Source organism: Pseudophryne corroboree, chromosome 6 (assembly GCF_028390025.1).
Source record: "Pseudophryne corroboree isolate aPseCor3 chromosome 6, aPseCor3.hap2, whole genome shotgun sequence".
NCBI lineage: Eukaryota > Metazoa > Chordata > Amphibia > Anura > Myobatrachidae > Pseudophryne > Pseudophryne corroboree.
The window spans coordinates 63,114,026-63,136,774 of record NC_086449.1 but is presented as its reverse complement, the minus strand read 5'-3'; the positions used below and the strand labels follow the sequence as shown (position 1 = coordinate 63,136,774).

Sequence of the window (22,749 nt, the reverse complement as noted above, 5' to 3'; positions counted from 1 at the left end):
TTGGCAAAACCAATCCAGATCCAAAATCCGAGCAGGGATCCAGATCCAAAACCAAAACACAAAACATGAAAAGTGCCCGCCGCACATCTCTACTAAATAATGAACACATATGGCATGAGGCCACAACACAGTAAAGTTACTGTACCCATCGGCATGCTAGGAAATACACCATGAGCAATTACATACTTCAGAATTGTGTGCATGTTGTTCTTGGGTTTGCCCTTTTAAAATGTTACTCATTTCAGCAATGATTACACTTTATATGTCTGTGTTACTTGCCTTACTCAAAGCAAACAGCTTACTTAGGCTTCCACACGGGCACAAGAAAAGGCAGGGAAGGGCCATCTGGGGAAAAGAATTATCATTTGTTGAACAATTAAACCCACATCATGTCCTGTCTGCAAGATTTACCACAATTCAATGATTTTATATTTGGACACATTGTTATGCCAAGAGGTCCCTCTGATGAAATCCTACTAACATTGATGGATGAAATGCATTGAAGGGTTCCTTCTGTTGGATTGTTCCAGGAATTGTTGCTGCTACTCCTAAAATCCATATAAGGGGGTTATTCAGGTTTTTTAGCAAAGCAAAAATGTTAGCATTTGGGCAAGACCATGTGCCCACCATGTGTAGGTGGGGCACATGTAACGTGCAGAGTGAGTTAGATTTGGGTGGGTCATATTGTTTTTGTGTGCGCAGGGTAAATACTGGCTGCTTAATTTCTACACTGCAATTTAGATTTCAGTTTGAACACCCCCACCCAAATCTAACTAGCCTGCATCACACCGTGTGTACGCACCTTTAGTCTCAATATTAAAGTCAGTACACACTTGGAAATGTGCACCATGAGAGACATCGTCTAGTGTGTCCCGATCCTGGCCCAAGCCATCTGAGTGGACATACACACCGTGCGATATTGCTAGCAATATCACACAGTGACGTTATACCGTGGCCGGGCCTTGCATGCAAATTTGGATGATGAGTCCAAATTATGCTGCCTGGTCAGGCGACAGTGAGCCTTGTTAATGAGGCATGTGGCCGCTCATCGTTCATCATTTACTGCGTACACACTGGGCAATATAGTAAAAGATATCGCTCAGAAGGAGTCAAAATGAGCAACATCCTTTACTATATCAACTAGTGTGTACAGGCCTTCAGTCTTAATCTACTTTTAGTTTAGGATTAGTATTTTGATGTAGCTTTTATTGTCTAATTGCGGCAAGTAGTCTTGATTTTTGCACTACACACTTTGTCCTTAGCTACATCAAAATACTAAAGGGCAAGGACAAAGTGTGTAGTGCAAAAATCAGGACTACTTGCCAGAATTTGACAATATAAATGTGAAATATTAACTGACAAAGCCACAGATTCCCAAACATGTTCCTCAAGTGGACACTTGCTAAAATAATTAAATTTAAATACTGAATCAGTACTGAAATTTAATTATTTTAGCAATAAAAAGCAACAGATGTTTTAAAGTTTGAAGGGTGTTTGTGTGATGTCATCCTCTTTGTCAGAACCAATATAACCATATTATATTGTATTATACATAAATATATTATTTATTTCAGTCATTAAGTGCGCTCCACAGAGATATACTATTTCTTGATATATATATATATATATATATATATATATATATATATATATATATGCAAAAGCCCTCATTCAATTACTGACTCATCACTAATTCTCTCATTTCCCAATATGTTAGGAAGATGAAATGTAGCATAGGTATTCCAAAGGTGGGAGATAGGAAAACTATGCAATTAGAATATTAATAAACCTCCCCTAAGGGGATCAAAAGTGGGTAGAAATAATGATGTAATTTCTGGTGTGTCTTGTGTTGCATCAATGATAATGCCCAAACAGACAATTGGATCAAAATTTGGATTGTACCTCCAGTGTGTAGAATTTAATAAACTACAAAAATGTTCCTGTCACTTTTTATCGTATCTGCTATGTATGCTCCTTGGGTAACGCCAAGAACCATGGATTCATATTTACTTCCATTAAGATGTCTAAAATTTACATTTACCAAATGTTTTACACTAATTTAAATTACAAACATGAAAATCAGAAACTTCCGTGTGAAGAACAGATTGAAGAGCTAGTGTCCTAATAGTTTACTGCAGGGCCGTAACTACGTGTGTGCCAGGTGTGCCTGGCACACAGCGCAGTCGCCCTGAGTGCGCAACTACCCGCATCCCCATTCAAGAGTGCGGCATTGTAATGAGTCAGACTGACTCACTACAAGCCGCCCGTGATGTGTGCTGTGAACTCTGGAGCCCCATCAACGCCCCTCACAATTGCCTGCTGCTGATGTCCCAGAGACAACAAGGCGGAGACTCCACCCAGAAACACCTGTTGGTGACGCCCCCACGCCGGCCCTGCTTGAGAGGAGCACCTGACCTAAACTTATGTGCTGCAGTGCTGGGCATTACAGGTGCTTGCCTGCGTTACCGGATATCCTCTACCAGGCAGCCAGGTCAGCTGGAGGTGCCTGCTCTATGGGTTGGAAATGTTTTCAAAAAGGGGACGTGGTCACGGAGATCCGCGATTAGGCCATGCCCCCGACTTGGCCTGGGCAGGTTGTGTGCAGCCCTACCTGCTCTATGTCCTCTCACCTTTTGACAATTCCTGCTGCCATTCACACTGGATGTAAAGTGTGCGGTGACTGGAGGGGACAGATAGTATGTGTGTATATAGGGACTGTGGGGGGTGGAGGGATGTGACAGGCTGTGTGTGTGTGTGTGTGTTTGTATATAGGGGCTAGTGGGGGCAGGCTGTGTGCGTATAAGGACTGGAGGGGGAACGGTGTGTGTGTGTGTGTGTGTGTGTGGGCGGGGGGGTGTTGACAGGCTATGTGTGTAAAAAGGGGGACGCTGTCAGCCGTAATGTGTGAAAAGGGGGACGCTGTCTGCCGCAATGTGTAAAAAGGGGGACTGGCTGACGTAATTTGTAAAAAAAGGGATGCTGTCTGCCATAATGTGTAAAACGTGGGATGCTGCCTGCCGTAATGTGTAAAAAGGGGGACGCTGTCTGCCGTAATGTGTAAAAAGGGGACGCTGTCTGCCGTAATGTGTAAAAAGGGGATGATGTCTGCCGTAATGTGTAAAAAGGGGATGCGGTCTGCCATAATGTATTAAGCCATAATATATAATGTATTATTATGTATTGGTATTATTTTGTGGCTACGCCCCTTCCCCATGAAGCCACGCCCCTATTATTTTTCGCACGCCTACACCACGCACTGTCCCTATCTTGCATGGGGGGTGGGCACCAATGTCGTTTCTTGCACACAGCGCTAAAATGTCTAGTTGCGGCACTGGTTTACTGATATCATTTTTGAAAATATTTTTTAAACCAGTGCACTACACCAAGACAACTGCTATTCTCTCTCCTGTGTGTTGTATACCAGTGTACTAGGTGTCAGTAGTAGCGCCCCTTATGCCATGATAGTGACACATTATATTCATAAATAAATAATCATTTCAGGCTATTTTAGGGCATTTCATCATATACACTGTTTATTACATTTCACTGGTACAGATGATCAGTACAGATGTTTCTCCTCCCCGGTCTGTAACAAGAATGATTTTTATAAAACACTTCTCACATTCAAAAAATAATAATTTCCTTACTTGTAACTATTACAGGCTACATTGAGGCCCTCAGAGATACTATTCATGTTATTAATACACGTTATATTTCTAGTAAAACACTACTAGTGGCTGATTCAGATGTGTAAGGAATTACACAGCCGCAGGGAAGTGGATGTGCAATTATGTAAAAATATAATGCAAATGAAACAGGAGGCATCTGCAAGAGATGGACAACTCCTGCATGCATCTGCAAGTCTCCAGTGCTGTATCTGAGGGTGCAGCCTTCAATTACTATCATGACCATTGCAAGCACTGGTGAGGATTCATAATGTTTGCACACCATGGTCATTCTGCATAAGCTGAAGCCTCCTCAGACTGTCTGCAGGAACCGGAAACACGGGTCCATGAAGTCGGCACCCAAAAAAGTAGACCCTGAACCAACCCTTTTGTGAAAAACAGTGCCAGTTCCTGCCCGCAGCTCCACCCCCAATTCCACAATATGTCATCCGGCAGCTGTGCCAGGGGGCTGCGAGCTATATCACAAGACCCAGTCTGCACATGCACAGAACAGTTCTTGTTTCTGTGCAGACCCTCAAACATCAGATTTGTCTATAAACTATAGGGTTTATGTACAAACCTGAATTAGGTCCACAGGACATTTATATGCTTCCTAATCTGATGTTTAACAAGACTTGATTAACAAAGAAAACATTTATCGCATTCAGAACATGTAAATGGTTTTTTTCCTGTGTGACTCCTCTGATGTTTAACAAGATGTGACTTTTGGGAAAAACATTTGTTGCATTCAGAACATGTAAATGGTTTCTCTCCTGTGTGACTTCTCTGATGTATAACAAGATGTGACTTGCAGAGAAAACATTTGCTGCCTTCAGAGCATGTAAATGGTTCTCTCCTGTGTGACTTCTCTGATGTTCAACAAGATTTGACTTGCAGAGAAAACATTTGTTGCATTCAGAACATGTAAATGGTTTCTCTCCTGTGTGACTTCTCTGATGTTCAACAAGATGTGACTTTCGGGAATAACATTTGTTGCATTCAGAACATGTAAATGGTTTCTCTCCTGTGTGACTTCTCTGATGTATAACAAGATGTGACTTGCAGAGAAAACATTTGCTGCATTCTGAGCATGTAAATGGTTTCTCTCCTGTGTGACTTCTCTGATGTTCAACAAGATTTGACTTGCAGAAAAAACATTTGTTGCATTCAGAACATGTAAATGGTTTATCTCCTGTGTGACTTCTCTGATGTTCAACAAGATGTGACATTTATATGCTTCCTAATTTGATGTTTAACAAGACTTGACTTACAAAGAAAACATTTATCGCATTCAGAACATGTAAATGGTTTTTCTCCTGTGTGACTCCTCTGATGTTTAACAAGATGTGACTTTCGGGAAAAACATTTGTTGCATTCAGAACATGTAAATGGTTTCTCTCCTGTGTGACTTCTCTGATGGATAACAAGATGTGACTTGCAGAGAAAACATTTGCTGCATTCAGAGCATGTATAGGGTTTCTCTCCTGTGTGACTTCTCTGATGTTCAACAAGATTTGACTTGCAGAGAAAACATTTGTTGCATTCAGAACATATAAATGGTTTCTCTCCTGTGTGAATCCTCTGATGTACAACAAGATGTGATTTCCAAGGAAAACATTTGCTGCATTCAGAACATGTAAATGGTTTATCTCCTGTGTGATTCCTCTGATGTGAAACAAGATATGAATTTCGGGAAAAACACTTGCTGCATTCAGAACATGTAAATAGTTTCTCTCCTGTGTGAATCCTCTGATGTATAACAAGAGATGACTTTCGGGAAAAACATTTGCTGCATTCAGAACATGTAAATGGTTTCTCTCCTGTGTGACTCCTCTGATGTCTGTGAAGATGTGATTTACATGTAAAGCGTTTGTCACACTCAGAGCACAGATGTGGTTTCGCTCCTGTGAGACTCATCATGTGTTAGATGAGAAACAATTAGCTACAGAAAGTTTCTGGTTATCAGAAAGAGAAAATCATTTTTGTAAATTCTCCAAAGGTATAAGAAGAAATTAGTTCTTTAGTTGGCATGATGAGCGATCAATGTTCCTTTCCACAATGTATTGTAATATTCTTGGAAATCGTGCACATTTATCCTGTAAGAAAAAAGTTTATATTAAAAAGAATAAAGGTTACTGGGGTAATTCTACTTTTACAGTAATAGTTTTTTTGTATTTGGAACATGATATATATTTATATAGACTAACAAACATGGGACTTGATTCAGCTTCAGTTGCAGTTATGTTAAATTAGTAAAACTGCAACTGCTTGTGATCACATGCTGGGGGCTGCCTAGAACAGGGTAAGGACTCCCAGTATGCTAATGTCCATCAGTGATGCAATCGCATATCAGAAATTATCCATACTGAATAGGTCCCATGTTCCAGTCATTTATCGTTGTTTTTATATTTGTGTATTTTGCAAAATTGCTATATCCTCATTTCCAGTCAGATGATGCACAGAGTAATGTGGAGGAGTCTATGGTGGAGCTGTCACATAGATACTTCATTATAAATACTTATCTAATACAAATAATTATATGTGAGTATCTGCCACTTATAGACCCCATTATATACACAGATGCAAAACTTTGGGAGGAAAAACAAGAAGAAATCTGCACTGTTGACGCACTGGACAGTATTAATGAATCATAAAATATAACCTTTATTAAGTATATATTAAAATTGGATATATATTAGTGTTATTGTCCCAAACTGCAGTGAAACATAAAGGTTAAAATCACAGAACTGACATACATGTGAATAAAGAAAATAAAGAAATGTGAAAAAGAATTTAAAAAAGCGTGTCCACGTGTGGTTATTTATTAGAAGACACAACCCTTACGGGGTTGTTTATATGAATATATATGTTGCTAATAGTCACTCTCAAGCGTAATGTTATTGGATAGCTGTTAGTGTCTATGTCGTCTGGTACCACTGGGTCTTATCCCGTACACTCCCTTTACTCCCTTCACTCAATAGGGGTTACCTCCCGGGAAGCCATCCCCATTGGCGAATTAGTGGGGGTGAATGGGTATAATAGGTAAGCTGACCTCCAATTGTGGAGTGTTTTGGTAGTTGGAGATTACTGTTTCTCTATGTCTCCTAGGACCATATTCCTAAATTCAATGCCACTGGAGGATAGCTTTCCATATATCGGATAAGGGATTACTTAATATGAAAATCTCTATACATCATGGAACAATCATGTTTATTATTATCCAAAAGGGAAAATGAAATAGCTTTAATTTAGCCGTTTAGGTATAATTAGTTGGCGAGATATACCAACTGGTGGGGTTGCCTTAAGGAATATAGCAATTCCAATTCTCATAATGTAATCTCCAACTACCAAAACACTCCACAATTGGAGGTCAGTTTACCTATTATACCCATTCACCCCCACTAATTCGCCAATGGGGATGGCTTCCCGGGAGGTAACCCCTATTGAGTGAAGGGAGTAAAGGGAGTGTACGGGATAAGACCCAGTGGTACCAGACGACATAGACACTAACAGCTATCCAATAACATTACGCTTGAGAGTGACTATTAGCAACATATATATTCATATAAACAACCCCGTAAGGGTTGTGTCTTCTAATAAATAACCACACGTGGACACGCTTTTTTAAATTCTTTTTCACATTTCTTTATTTTCTATATTCACATGTATGTCAGTTCTGTGATTTTAACCTTTATGTTTTACTGCAGTTTGGGACAATAACACTAATATATATCCAATTTTAATATATACTTAATAAAGGTTATATTTTATGATTCATTAATACTGTCCAGTGCGTCAACAGTGCAGATTTCTTCTTGTTTTTCCTCCCAAAGTTTTGTTCATATACACTGCAGTTGACAGCACCCCCTTGTACAATAACATAGTTAAGTATTGGGGAAAAGGGGTTTCCATCAATATGGGTATATGTTGATGAATTACATATACCCATGATATTCTAATACTGTAAGAGTGTGCAGATACTAAGTTTGTGTGTATACACAGATGCAGCCTCTGTAATTTCACCTGACCGAGGCACAGGCGTGCACTCCCGGCGTGACTATTCTTAAAGACATTCTGATATAAAGGATGATGAAAAGATAGAGGATATGGGAACCTCAAGGTACAGCCTGCAATAATATACACTGGAATCTAACCCCGTGACTCCTTTGTTAAAACATAGAGTGTGGATATGTCACATGGCGCTTCTTTGTTGGTTCAAGTGTGAAAAAGATGTAATAAATGATGTGAACACAGAAAATGAATAAGAATGACTACAGAATATTACATTACAGTCAAAGGTGGATTCTCTGTGTTATGTCCTTTATGGAGGGTGTGGATTTGGGTTTGTGACATGTACCATATGTACACCCTATATTCTTATATAAAGATCTGCTTCACCTTGTAATTTACTTCCCTGTGTGAAACAAGGGTGTGTGGGGTGTGTGAAAGGGGGGTCAGGCTATTTCCAGAAAAGTGATAAGGCACTGAAATGCTGGGTAAATGCCGTGAATTTGAGACATTTCTGTCAGAAAAGGGTATAATTGAGTAATAACAGGAGTATTATAGTACTAAGACTATATAGACCACAATCAAAATAATAGTTAAACAGTTTACAAGCACTATCTCACAGTATTGACAAAAGATTATATACGGTACATTATATATATATATATATATATATATACATACACAGTATATAGTAAATAAATGCCCAGCACTCTCCATAAATAAACCCAATGCAGTAGCTTTCTGTGTGCCCCCCAAAAATGGTACACATATCACTAACCGGTAATAGGCGACACCCACAGGGTTTCCAGTATTACTAATAGCACCTGCTCACACCAACGCCAATGTCAATGTTTCAGATTTTAATCCAATCTTCTTGAAAAAAAAAATCTGAAATGTTGACCATAGCGCTGGTGTGAGCAGGTGCTAATACTAATACTGGAAGCCCTGTGTGTGTCGCCTGCTACCAATTGCTGTGTGTGTGTGTATATATATATATATATATATATATATGTTATATCATAATGGACCTCTCAGTGCTGACAGACAATATATATATATATATATTATATACAAATTACACAATAGTACTGATAGAGGATGTATACTAAGATTATGGGACAACTAAATTATTCCTGTCACTACATTTATGGCTCATACAGTTTAGGTGACAAACTATAAATGACCATCGATATATTTAGATATTTATTTCTGAACTTACATTAATTGTCTTCATGCTTCATGAATAACTACTCTCTGACCAACAGAATAATATAGAATCATATAATATGAAGTGTGATTCTGGATATTTTCATTATTATCTTAAATACAATATTTAATAATAGATAATACAAAATATAGAATAATAAAGTGAACAGTAGTATATCATTTCATTATTTTTTTAATTATAATTATTAATTTAATTACGTTGTTATATGTACTGTACAGTATGTATAATATAATTACCTTACTCTGGAGATTCCTCCTATGTCTCTTACTCCTCCGTCCATCCAGCTCTCCAACCAGTAACTCATCCAGCAGCTCCTCCATCAGCTATCAGTGGCCTGATACACCCTATTTATAGTCACTCCTCCCCCATCTCTCTCCAGTAGTTCCCAGGATGACCAGAAGGAATTCTTACACTGAGAGGTGACATGTAAATTAGGGTCTCATAACATTAGTATATAGTCATTCAGCACATAAGCTTCTCGTGCCCAGCTCCTTGTCTTGTAAATGAGGTGTAAATATTCCTAAAGTCACTTACTACAATGGGAAATGCTAATTACACCCTGGCAGGGGTAACGCCTTGTATTTTAATTAGATCACAGCAGCCTCTGGCCTCCTGTTATGTCACCAAAGGGACCTTTTGTTTAGTGCTCACCTATTGTAAGCCTCATTAAGAAGCTTGTACAATACTCAATTTTTTTTTGTCTCATGATCTTAAAGACAGTGTGATTTAAATGCTTAATATGAGACACATTGCTTAGACATATATTGAGTAAAATGACTTTAAACTGATAAGACCAAGACTTAGAGGAATTGGTCACAGAAAGAAAATCCCTTTTGGGAGCACTTTTTTTTGTAAATATGTATATGAATTAATTAAAATGTCACCTTTATTAAGCCTCTCTTGATAAAAATGAATTAATTAAGAGGCACATATCATACATTTAGTGTGCTCTAAACACATTGCCACATAAAACAAGGATTATTAATCGTATAGTATTTAGTGGTGATTTTCTTAATAATCATATACAAATCTCATAAATAAGGAAAAAGACAGCTTAAGGGTCCAAATGTAAAATTTCTAATTATTTATTTATAGATCTGAAGTGATAGTATTCCTCCTATATTGAACACTATTTATCCATGCTTGTCTAATTATAGATATATTCAAAAAGTTTACATGGAGAGTATTAAATCAATATTGTCTACAATATAATTTAGCTTTCTAACCTCAACCTATTATTTTTAGCATATGATGTAGTACCCAAATTACATTTTAAACATTTTACATGTTATGCCTCACATGAATATTGTGGAATAGATGTTATATTACACCGGGAAATGTCACATGCAAAACTATGCTTTAAATACTCCAAATGATACCACACACATCCATCTCTACAGGGCATTTTAAATGTAACAATTTCATGAATACAGCCCTGCAGGCATTTATATGGTTATCATTTGGAGTATTTAAAACATTGTTTTGCATGTGACATCCCTGTGACTATGCTATGTGACCATAGGGATACTCTGTGACCAATGCTGCGCCATTGTACTCAGCTGCTGGGATTTGCACCGCTGCCGGTGGGCGTCTCAATGTAAATCCATGTGGCTTTGACATTAACACATTTCTACACAGCTGCTGCACACAGACTCACCGCTGTGAATGCATTTGTGTACATCTATGAATCAGGCCACTGTCTCCCAATATCATGTAACTACAATATGCTTTTGATGTGCTCCTGCACAGTCACCCACAGCACCCTGTATTTCTGCCTTACTATTACATATGAGTTGCTGGGTCTCACACACTGCACATCCACAGCAGACATAGCAATAGTATAGATAGGATGAAACAATTGGGTTTTTAGCTGAGGAAAGCAAGAGTACTCAGAATAAATTCCTCACATGAACTTGCTGAACTGCAGATAGAGGAGATGAAAACCAGATTTTTGCAAAGAGGTTACTCACCCATAACCTTAAACAGATGTATTAAAAAGGCATACCATCGCTTTAGAAATCCATTAAGCGAAGCGGATAAATCTGTGAGAAATGATCGAATGGTACCTGTGAGCACATATGATCATACTTCGCACATCACTGGTAGTGATGAGCGGGTTCGGTTTCTCAGAAACGGAACCCCCCCCCCGAACTTCAGCCTTTTTACACGGGTCCGAGCCATACTCAGATTATCCCATGTGGCTCGGTTAACCCGAGCACGCCCGAACGTCATCATCCCGCTGTCGGATTCTCGCGAGATTTGGATTCTATATAAGCAGCTGCGCATCGCCGCCATTTTAACACGTGCATTGAGATTGATAGGGAGAGGACGTGGCTGGCGTCCTCTCCGTTATAGTAGAAAAGACACAGAGTGACTTAGTTATAATTGTGGGGAGGATTGGGGATGGGGAGCAGCTGTTAGGGAGTACAGTGCAGGGTTTTGATTATAATAGTAGTGACCACCAGTTTAATCCGTTGGTTCTCTGCCTGAAAAAAACGCTCCACCATATCTGTGCTCAGTGTGCTGCCCTGCTGCATATATCTGTGCTGAGTGCACTGCTCACACTGCCTAATTGTGGGGACTGGGGAGCAGTTATAGCAGGAGTACAGTGCACAGTTTTGCTGACAGTGACCACCAGTCCAGTATACATTTGTCTGCCTGAAAAACACTCCTGTGGTGGCTTTTTTTTTCTTCATACTAGTTTAACAGTCTGCTGACAGTGTCCACCAGGTCCGTTATTATTATATACAGTAATATTATATATATATGTGAGTACGGTAGGACACGGCTGTACCTACCTCTGTGTCGTCACTCGTCGTCCATAAGTAATATAATACTATACTATCCATCCATCTACATTGTATACCTGTGGTGGCTTTTTTTTTCTTCATACTAGTTTAGCAGTCTGCTGACAGTGTCCAACAGGTCTGTTATTATTATATACAGTAATATTATATATATATATATATATATTTATATATATATATATAGCAGTACGGTAGGCCATGGCTGTACCTACCTCTGTCATCACTTGTCGTCCATAAGTAATATAATACTATACTATCCATCCATCTACATTGTATACCTGTGGTGGCTTTTTTTTTCTTCATACTAGTTTAGCAGTCTGCTGACAGTGTCCACAAGGTCCATTATTATTATACAGTATATTATATATATATATATAGCACTATGGTAGGCCACGGCTGTACCTACCTCTGTGTCGTCACTCGTCGTCCATAAGTAATATTCCATAGACAAAAAACCTTACGGTTTCACATGTCCCATTAAGGCTTCTTAGACATGATTGAAATTTCAGAAACCTGTTGTAACTCTTCCACTCAAACTCCAAAAAGCAATGAAATTCCGATCATTAAGGCTGACGCCTTAATGGACGTGTTCCTTGCGCAATACGGATATGGTATGCCATCACAGCCTGTGGGTAAGTGCAGATTCAGCACTCTCACAGAGTGAGATTGCTGTCACTCACACAATGGTGGAGCTGCTAATTCACAGATTTGTGTGCTCATTGGAATACACACATGCAGTCTATGCAACTGAAGGTCTGAGCAGTTTTGTGGTGCTCCCATCCCACACAGTGCCCACAACCATCCCATTCAGTCACCACAACAATCCTACCTTGTTACAACATCCTTCTAACTCCATACATCCATCTCACTTAGTATACACATTTAGCTCCCTCAAACATCTTGGTTAATTGCTAAAACTATAATACCCCATCTACGGTCTATGCATCTACACTTACTTCCCCTATACACCCCCATGCTGCCCTGTCTTCTCCAATCCCTACTGCTGTGTTTTCCCATCTGTGCTAGTCTGTACTAACTTATCTGTACCATCTGTCTTTCCCCACCTGTGCCTTGTCTGTACCACCGTTTCCTTCTCTCTGTGCTGCTCAGTGTTTCCTTCTTCAACGTCACTCTGCCTCCTCCAATACATAGCACTGTCTTCTCTCCCATCTGAACCAGTTTTCTACCCATCCGTGCCAGTGTTTTTAACCCATCTGCACCGATGTCTCCCTTCCCATACTTGCTGCTTGATCTACCCCCTATCCACACCACTCTTACCTTCAGGATGACAGCTATATGAATAGGGTAAGTTTTGTGGGTCACTATTGGGGTGGGAGGGGGGTTGCTCTATCCAACCCACCCAAGGATTAGGCCTAGCTGCCACCTCCCAAGGGGAGGTAAAAATACTTATCTCCTCCAATGTTGGGACTGTATTCCCCTCATCCATGCTGCTCTGCCTTCCTCATCCATGCCGTTTCTTTCCATCTATACTGCTCTTACCCCTCCCACATCTGTGCTGCTTTTTCCCCCTCATCCACACGGCACTGTCCACCCAGCCACACAGCTGTCTCCCCACCATCTGTGCCACTGTCTTTCCCCCATCTGTCTTACCTCCCCACAATCTGTGGGGATAATTCAGAGTTGATTGTAGATGTGCCAAATTTAGCACATCTACAATCATTTACTCTGACATGCGGCGGGATGCCCAGCACAGGGATAGTCCGCCCCGCATGTCAGGCCCTCCCCCCACTGGGCTCCCGGGTACGCACGCACAGTGCAGCCATTGCGCATTCACACCCCACAAACTAATTCAGACTGCGATCGCTGCAGTCTGAATTATCCTGTGTTTATTTGTCACCCCCATCAATGCTGCTTAGTCTTCCCTCTATCCACACACCCCCATCCACAATGCTCTGTCTTCTCCCCCCAATCAACAACACTCTTACCTCATCCGAGCAGCTTTGTCTTCCGCTCAGACCTTCAGTTGCATAGACTGCATGTGTGTATTCCAATGAGCACACAAATCTGTGAATTAGCAGCTCCACCATTGTGTGAGTGACAGCAATCTCACTCTGTGAGAGTGCTGAATCTGCACTTACCCACAGGCTGTGATGGCATACCATATCCGTATTGCGCAAGGAACACGTCCATTAAGGCGTCAGCCTTAATGATCGGAATTTCATTGCTTTTTGGAGTTTGAGTGGAAGAGTTACAACAGGTTTCTGAAATTTCAATCATGTCTAAGAAGCCTTAATGGGACATGTGAAACCGTAAGGTTTTTTGTCTATGGAATTTCATTGCTTTTTTTAAATTTATTTTTTTTATTCAGAAATGTAAAATTTCACTGTAAGAATAAACATTTGATTTTTTAAATGTTTAATGAAAATGTTCGTATAACATCACTGTTCTGTGCAAAATTATTTTATTTACCAAACCGAATTGTTTAAGGTCCATACACACTTAACGATTTAATGAGCGACGTCGCTCATTTTCCCCCTCCTTGAGCAACGTCGCTCGTTTTATCGTTAAGTGTGTATGCCGTCAGCGACGAACGATGCGCGGCCCTGCGGGTCGGCAACAATCGTCACTGTCGGTAGGGCATGCATGAAGGATGTGGACTGTCGTCCACGACCTTCATGCAGGGCTGGCGGGGGCGTGACATCACTGAGCGGTCATATCGCTCAGTGTGTTCAGTCGGCCGCCGGCCAGCCCGGGAGGGGGAAACATTACACAATGTCGCTCACAGAGCGACATCATTTAATGTGTATGGTCCTTTAGACTTTGGTCAAAATATTTTGCTGCCTTTGCAGCTGATGCAGGGAGGGGGGTAGGCGGCAGCAGCCTGTAACTGAGGCTGGAGGTAGGCGTGAAATGCATAGCTTGTACGTGTGAGTGCGTGGTGTCAGGTGCTGCGCATGTATATGTGTGTGTGTCAGGTGCTACCTGTGTATGTGTGTGTGTATATGTGTGTGTCAGGTGCTGAGTGTATATATGAGTGTGTCTGATGGTGCGTGTGTATGCGTCAGCTGCCGCACGTGTGTGTGTGTCAGGTGTTGCTGGTGTATATGTGTGTGAGTATCAAGTGCTCCGCGTATGTACAAGTGTATGTCTGGTGCTGTGCATGAATACGTATGTCTGTGTCAGGTGCTGCGCATGTACAAGAGTGTGCGTTAGGTGCTGCGCGTGTACACGAGTGTGCGTTAGGTGCTGCGCGTGTACATGAGTGTGCGTCAGGTGCTGTATGTGTACATGAGTGTGCGTCAGGTGCTGTATGTGTACATGAGTGTGCGTCAGGTGCTGCGCGTGTACATGAGTGTGCGTCAGGTGCTGCGCGTGTACATGTGTGTGCGTCAGGTGCTGCGCGTGTCTATGTGTGTGTAAGATGCTGCATGTGTATATTAGTGTGTCTGATGGTGTGCGTGTATATGTATGTATCAGGTGCTGCGTGTATATGTATGTGTCAGGTGCTGTGTGTATATGCATGTGTCAGGTGCTGCGTGTATATGCATGTGTCAGGTGCTGCGTGTATATGCATGTGTCAGGTGCTGCATGTGTACAAGTGTATGTCTGGTGCTGTGCATGAATATGTATGTCTGTGTCAGGTGCTGCGCATGTACAAGAGTGTGCGTCAAGTGCTGCGCATGTACAAGAGTGTGCGTTAGGTGCTGCGCGTGTACATGAGTGTGCGTCAGGTGCTGCATGTGTACATGAGTGTGCGTCAGGTGCTGCGCGTGTACATGAGTGTGCGTCAGGTGCTGCACGTGTCTATGTGTGTGTAAGATGCTGCATGTGTATATTAGTGTGTCTGATGGTGTGCGTGTATATGTATGTATCAGGTGCTGCGTGTATATGTATGTGTCAGGTGCTGCGTGTATATGCATGTGTCAGGTGCTGCGTGTATATGCATGTGTCAGGTGCTGCGTGTATATGCATGTGTCAGGTGCTGCATGTGTACAAGTGTATGTCTGGTGCTGTGCATGAATACGTATGTCTGTGTCAGGTGCTGCGCATGTACATGAGTGTGCGTCAAGTGCTGCGCATGTACAAGAGTGTGCGTCAAGTGCTGCGCATGTACAAGAGTGTGCGTTAGGTGCTGCGCGTGTACATGAGTGTGCGTCAGGTGCTGCATGTGTACATGAGTGTGCGTCAGGTGCTGCGCGTGTACATGAGTGTGCGTCAGGTGCTGCACGTGTCTATGTGTGTGTAAGATGCTGCATGTGTATATTAGTGTGTCTGATGGTGTGCGTGTATATGTATGTATCAGGTGCTGCGTGTATATGTATGTGTCAGGTGCTGCGTGTATATGCATGTGTCAGGTGCTGCGTGTATATGCATGTGTCAGGTGCTGCGTGTATATGCATGTGTCAGGTGCTGCATGTGTACAAGTGTATGTCTGGTGCTGTGCATGAATACGTATGTCTGTGTCAGGTGCTGCGCATGTACATGAGTGTGCGTCAAGTGCTGCGCATGTACAAGAGTGTGCGTCAAGTGCTGCGCATGTACATGAGTGTGCGTCAGGTGCTGCGTGTACATGAGTGTGCGTCAGGTGCTGCGTGTGTACATGAGTGCGTCAGGTGCTGCGCGTGTACATGAGTGTGCGTCAGGTGCTGCGCGTGTACATGAGTGTGCGTCAGGTGCTGCGCGTGTACATGAGTGTGCGTCAGGTGCTGCGCGTGTACATGTGTGTGCGGCAGGTGCTGCACGTGTCTATGTGTGTGTAAGGTGCTGCATGTGTATATTAGTGTGTCTGATGGTGTGCGTGTATATGTATGTGTCAGGTGCTGCGTGTATATGTATGTGTCAGGTGCTGCGTGTATATGCATGTGTCAGGTGCTGCATGTTTATTTTATTGTGTCTGATGCTACATGTGTGTGTCAGGTGCAGCACGTGTATATGTGTGTGTGTCAGGTGTTGCGCATGTATGTGTGGGTCAGGTGCTGCATGTTTATTTTATTGTGTCTGATGCTACGTGTGTGTGTGTCAGGTGCTGCACGTGTATATGCGTGTGTGTCCGGTGTTGCGCGTGTATGTGTATGTCAGGTGCCGTTCCCTTTCTTCCCATCCCAGCTCTCTCTGTAGAATACAGCTCTGCACCCAGAGAGAGGGAAAGACCAGGGGGCTGATCACGGCACTGCTCACTTTTTGGTCATGAGTTCGGCCTCCTGTTTCTTCCAGTGCTGTGTTCCTGCAGCCCAGCCCTCCCTGTTGTGCCAGAGAATCAGCCCTTCCTTCCCCTGCCAGAGAGAGAGAGCCCGAGGCAGAGACACTCTTCCCGTAGCTAGCTTACCCCCAGTACTTCAGCACTGGCCATGTGGCAGTCAACAAAGGAGACCAGCAGGGGGTTCTGGCAGCATCAGCTGTGGCCGCAGCTGGATCGGGGAGGCCTGCAGTGTCTGAGGTGGGCAGCACTTCCTCCGCCGCTGTCACCTTCCCCTGCCGGAAAGAAAGCCAGATACATACCCTTCCCGCAGCTGGGCTACCCCTAGTACCTCAGCGCTGGCCAGGCAGAAGTCTATGGAGGGGACCGGCAGGGGTTTAGGGCCACAGCGGCCGAAGCCAGATCAGGGAGGCCTGCAGGGTCAGAGCTGGGCAGCACTTCCACCAACACTGTCACCTCTGTGCTGGGCATGTACACCAGTCCATACAGGCGGAGGTGTCCACAACAGGCAGCAGTATAATGAGTCAGACAAACTCATTACACGCTGCCCACTGCTGCGCCGCATGCCCTCGATGGAGGAAGCCTAGATGCGGTCCCCAGCGGCAGCGAGGGAGAAGGGTGATCACATCACCCTTCAACCAAGCACCTCACAATCAGCTGGGGACCTGCAGTAGCTTCATCTCTCTCTTCCTCTCCCTCTCTGACAGCACAGCAGCCCCTCTGGGTCCCATGTAGCTCTGCCCCCCTGCTCACAGTTCACTCGGCCTCTCCTGATAAAAAAAAAAAATAAGAGCCTGACCTGCTGCTCAGATCCGAGGAGGGGACGGGCGGTAGGTCCTCTGTGAGTGCACTACACAGTCAAAATTAACTCGGACTCCTCACAACAGTGTGGACTGCGGGCGACGTCAGATGCCAATTTGGGTGTGCTTGCCGCACTACCTGCCCATCAAGCCCAACGTGGTGCCGTGGTGCCAGCCCCGCCCACTATACAGATTCCATTTTGTATTAGGAATCCTATAACAGCATTCCGATATCCCTCCCTATGACGCTGCCATCCATACATCCGTACACTGCCGCTCTCATACATCCGTACACCGCTGCTCTCATACATCCGCACACTGCCGCTCTCACAACTATACACTGCTGCTCTCATACATCCATACACTGCCGCTCTCATACATCCATACACTGCCGCTCTCATACATCCATACACTGCCGCTCTCATACATCCATACAACCCCGCTCTCATACATCCGCACACTGCCGCTCTCATACATCCGCACACTGCCGCTCTCCCACAACTGTACACTGCCGCTCTCATACATCCATACACTGCCGCTCTCATACATCCGTACAACCCCGCTCTCATACATCCGTACACCGCCGCTCTCACACAACTGTACACCGCCGCTCTCATACATCCGCACACTGCCGCTCTCATACATCCGCACACTGCCGCTCTCATACATCCGCACGTATGTACATGTTTATGTATGTATAATACACTGAGTATATTATATTTATGAATTAATTGCTTCCCGATTCTGCAGCAGCATCATCAGCACCACCAGTGTTACTCACAGTCACTTCACACTGACTGCTGCACAACACCACTTAATTTCCGGGCCGCCCGCCACCTGGTGAAGAGACATGGGAGATGAAGGACCAGCAGTGCCACGTTGAGCGGAAGTATTGTGAATTAGTTACCCACACACTCCTTGTGACACCTGCTCCCCGTCTGCCCTCCCACCCGCCGCCTGCCGTCCGGAACCCGCACTGACAAGTAAGTCTCGGCAGAATGTGTCTGCCAGCGGCTCCCAGTCCCCCCTAGAGGAACACTGCCAGTGGTGTTGCGGCCGCGGCACACTAGGACTGAGAGACCGCAGCGGGAGGAAAGCACAGGTGGGCGGGAGGAGAGCATGGGCGGACATCACCACGTCACATTGCAAGGTGACGCCAGTCCCCCCAGTGAGGCCGCCGACGAATGCACTCAGCATAGTATTAGCAGCAGGCAGAGGGGGGGCGGGCGCAGCGGTGGTGGGAGGTACGGAAATGAGCTGCAGGCTAGGCTCCACCGATCACACACTCAGCGATCACTGTGCTACAGCAAGGACATTAGGGAGTGCCTGTGCGCACCAGGCACCCACTGTACGCACGCCTATGCGTTACCACCCCCCATATGCCACACTACATCACTATGCTATAGCCCTCCCATATGCTGCACTTCATAATTACACTATACCCCCCATACAACATACTACATCACCAAACTACACTACACTACTCACAATAAAATTAAAACATCCCAGTTCCTCATTCTTAATGAGCTCACGTGAGTTCTCTCCCCAACGGAGCTCCAGACCAAGTAACAATGAAGACACCAGCAGCGTGTAGGGGGCAGGCATGGTCCACTTGTCAGGAGAGAGCAGTCACTGGAGGGTAATAAGGAGGCGGGGCCTAGTCCTACAGATGGGAGAGAACACAGACAGTAGAGAGCAAGGTACAGAGGTAGAAGGGGACGGCTGATGTGAAGAAGGGGGCCGGCCTATTCTTACAGGCTTACAAAATTCGACATTTGACAAATGCGACTTTTCTGCAATGGTACAAATGCGGCAATTCGACAAAAGTATATTCAATTGAAGTTTGTAAATTCGACAACAGTGCTTTTAAACAGTAAATTCGTCATTTTCAATCCGCCACACTTTGCTGGCGGAATTTAATAAAAAAATGTAAAAACATGTTTTTTTTGCTGTTTTTTTTTTGGGTAATAGCATATCTATTTATATTAGAAGGGATTAGGTCAGGCATTCCCAACCACGGTCCTCAAGGCACACCAACAGTGCATGTTTTAGTGATATCCAGGCTGCAGCACAGGTGACTTAATTATTAGCTCAGTTATTTTGATTTAACCATCTGTGCTGCAGCCTGGATATCACTAAAACCTGCACTGTTAGTGTGCCTTGAGGACCGCGGTTGGGAATGCCTGGATTAGGTACTTGGTTTGTCTTTTTTGGAGGCACAAGTATTATTTATGTATTTTTTAAAAGATTATTATTTTTTTTCTGTTTTTTTTTTTAAATGGAATGTGAAAAACCCGGAAAAAAAAAATGGCGTGGGGTCCCCCCTCCAAAGCATAACCAGCCTCGGGCTCTTCGAGCTGGTCCTGGTTCTAAAATTCCGGGGGAAAAACGGACAGGGGATCCCCCGTATTTTTAAAACCAGCACCGGGCTCTGCGCCTGGTGCTGGTGCAAAAAATACGGGGGACAAAAAGAGTAGGGGTCCCCCGTATTTTTTACACCAGCATCGGGCTCCACTAGCTGGACAGATAATGCCACAGCCGGGGGTCACTTTTATACAGTGCCCTGCGGCCGTGGCATTAAATATCCAACTAGTCACCCCTGGCCGGGGTACCCTGGGGGAGTGGGGACCCCTTCAATCAAGGGGTCCCCCCCCCAGCCACCCAAGGGCCAGGGGTGAAGCCCGAGGCTGTCCCCCCCATCCAAGGGCTGCGGATGGGAGGCTGATAGCCTTGAGAAAATTTAAAGAATATTGTTTTTTCCAGTAGTACTACAACTCCCAGCAAGCCTCCCCCGCAAGCTGGTACTTGGAGAACCACAAGTACCAGCATGCGGGAGAAACACGGGCCTGCTGGTACCTGTAGTTCTACTGGAAAAAAAATACCCAAATAAAAACAGGACACAGACACCGTGAAAGTATAACTTTATTTCACACCTGCCGACACACACATACTTACCTATGTTGACACGAAGCAGTCGGTCCTCTTCTCCAAGTAGAATCCACGGGTACCTGAAAATAAAAGATAATTATACTCACCTGATCCAGGTTCCAGATTAAATCCACGTACTTGGCAAAACAACAAACCGAACACCCGGACCAGATGGACTGAAAGGGGACCCATGTTTACACATGGGACCCCTTTCCACGAATGCAGACATCCGTATCTCGCGAGAATCCAACAGCGGGATGACGTTCGGGCGCGCTCGGGTTAGCCGAGCAAGGCGGGAAGGTTCGAACCTGCCTCGGACCCGTGTAAAATGGGTGAAGTTCGGGGGGGGTTCGAATTCCGACGAATCGAACCCACTCATCACTAGTATGTACGTGTGTGTCAGGTGCCGTGCACGTACGTGTGTGTCAGGTGCCGTGCGTGTACGGTGTTGTACGTGTGTCAGGAGGCGCGTACCTACATGTGTGTATGTCAGGTGCTGTGCATGTGTGTACGTACACGCGTGTATGTGTCAGGTGCCGTGCGTGTACGTGTGTGTGTGTGTATGTGTCAGGTGCCGCGCGTGTACGTCTGTGTGGGTGTCAGGAGCCGCGCATATACGTACATACGTGTAGGTGTCAGGTACCGCACGTATACGTACATACATGTGTGTGTCAGGAGCAGCGCGTGTACGTACATGTGTGTGTGTCAGGAGCCACGCGTGTGTGTGTGTGTGTGTGTGTGTGTGTCAGGAGCCACGCGTGTGCATACGTGTGTGTGTGTGTCAGGTGCCACACGTGTACGTACGTGTGTGTGTGTGTGTGTGTGTCAAGTGCCGCGCGTGTACGTGTGTCAAGTGCCGCGCGTGTACGTGTGTCAAGTGCCGCGCGTGTACGTGTGTCAAGTGCCGCGCGTGTACGTGTGTCAAGTGCCGCGCGTGTACGTGTGTCAAGTGCCGCGCGTGTACGTGTGTCAAGTGCCGCGCGTGTACGTGTGTCAAGTGCCGCGCGTGTACGTGTGTCAAGTGCCGCGCGTGTACGTGTGTCAAGTGCCGCGCGTGTACGTGTGTCAAGTGCCGCGCGTGTACGTGTGTCAAGTGCCGCGCGCGTACGTGTGTGTGTGTCAAGTGCCGCGCGCGTACGTGTGTGTGTGTGCCTGGAGGCGCGCGTGTACGTACGTATGTGTGTGCCTGGAGCCGCGCGTGTACATACATGTGTGTGTGTGTGTCTCAGGTGCTGTACGTGTATATGTGTGTATCTCAGGTGCCGTGCGCGTACGTACGTGTCAGTGCCGTGCGCGTACGTGTGTGTCAGGTGCCGTGCGTGTACGGTGTTGTACGTGTGTCAGGTGGCGCGTACCTACATGTGTGTATGTCAGGTGCTGTGCATGTGTGTACGTACACGCGTGTATGTGTCAGGTGCCGTGCGTGTACGTGTGTGTGTATGTGTCAGGTGCCGCGCGTGTACGTCTGTGTGGGTGTCAGGAGCCGCGCATATACGTACATACGTGTAGGTGTCAGGTACCGCACGTATACGTACATACATGTGTGTGTCAGGAGCAGCGCGTGTACGTACATGTGTGTGTCAGGAGCCACGCGTGTGTGTGTGTGTGTGTGTGTGTGTCAGGAGCCACGCGTGTGCATACGTGTGTGTGTGTCAAGTGCCGGCGCGTGTGTGTGTCAAGTGCCGCGCGTGTACGTGTGTGTGTGTCAAGTGCCGCGCGCGTACGTGTGTGTGTGCCTGGAGGCGCGCGTGTACGTACGTATGTGTGTGTGTGTCTCAGGTGCTGTACGTGTATATGTGTGTATCTCAGGTGCTGCATTTGTATGCGTCAGCTGCCACGTGGGTATCAGGTATTGAGCGTGTATGCGTTTGTGTCAGGTGTCGCATCTGTATGTGTGTGACTGTCAGGTGCTGCATGTATATATGTGTGTGTTAGGTGCTGTTCATGTATGTGGGAGTGGCAGGTGCTGCATGTGTATATATGTGTGAGTGGCAGGTGCTGCATGTGTAAACGAGTGTATGTGTGTGTGTTAGGTGCTCTGAGTGTATATGATTGTGTGTCACGTGCTGTGCGTGTGTGCGTTAAATGCCACATGTATATATGTGTGACAGGTGCTGCGTGTGTGTGTGTGTGTGTGTCAGGTGCTGCATGTCTG

General features: G+C 44.7%; 1 pseudogene; it reads right to left on the bottom strand.

Moving 5' to 3' along the window:
• LOC134934252 (oocyte zinc finger protein XlCOF6.1-like) overlaps positions 1–9,221 on the bottom strand; it is a 40,056-nt pseudogene extending 30,835 nt beyond the window's left edge.
• Positions 9,222–22,749: the final 13,528 nt, after the last annotated feature.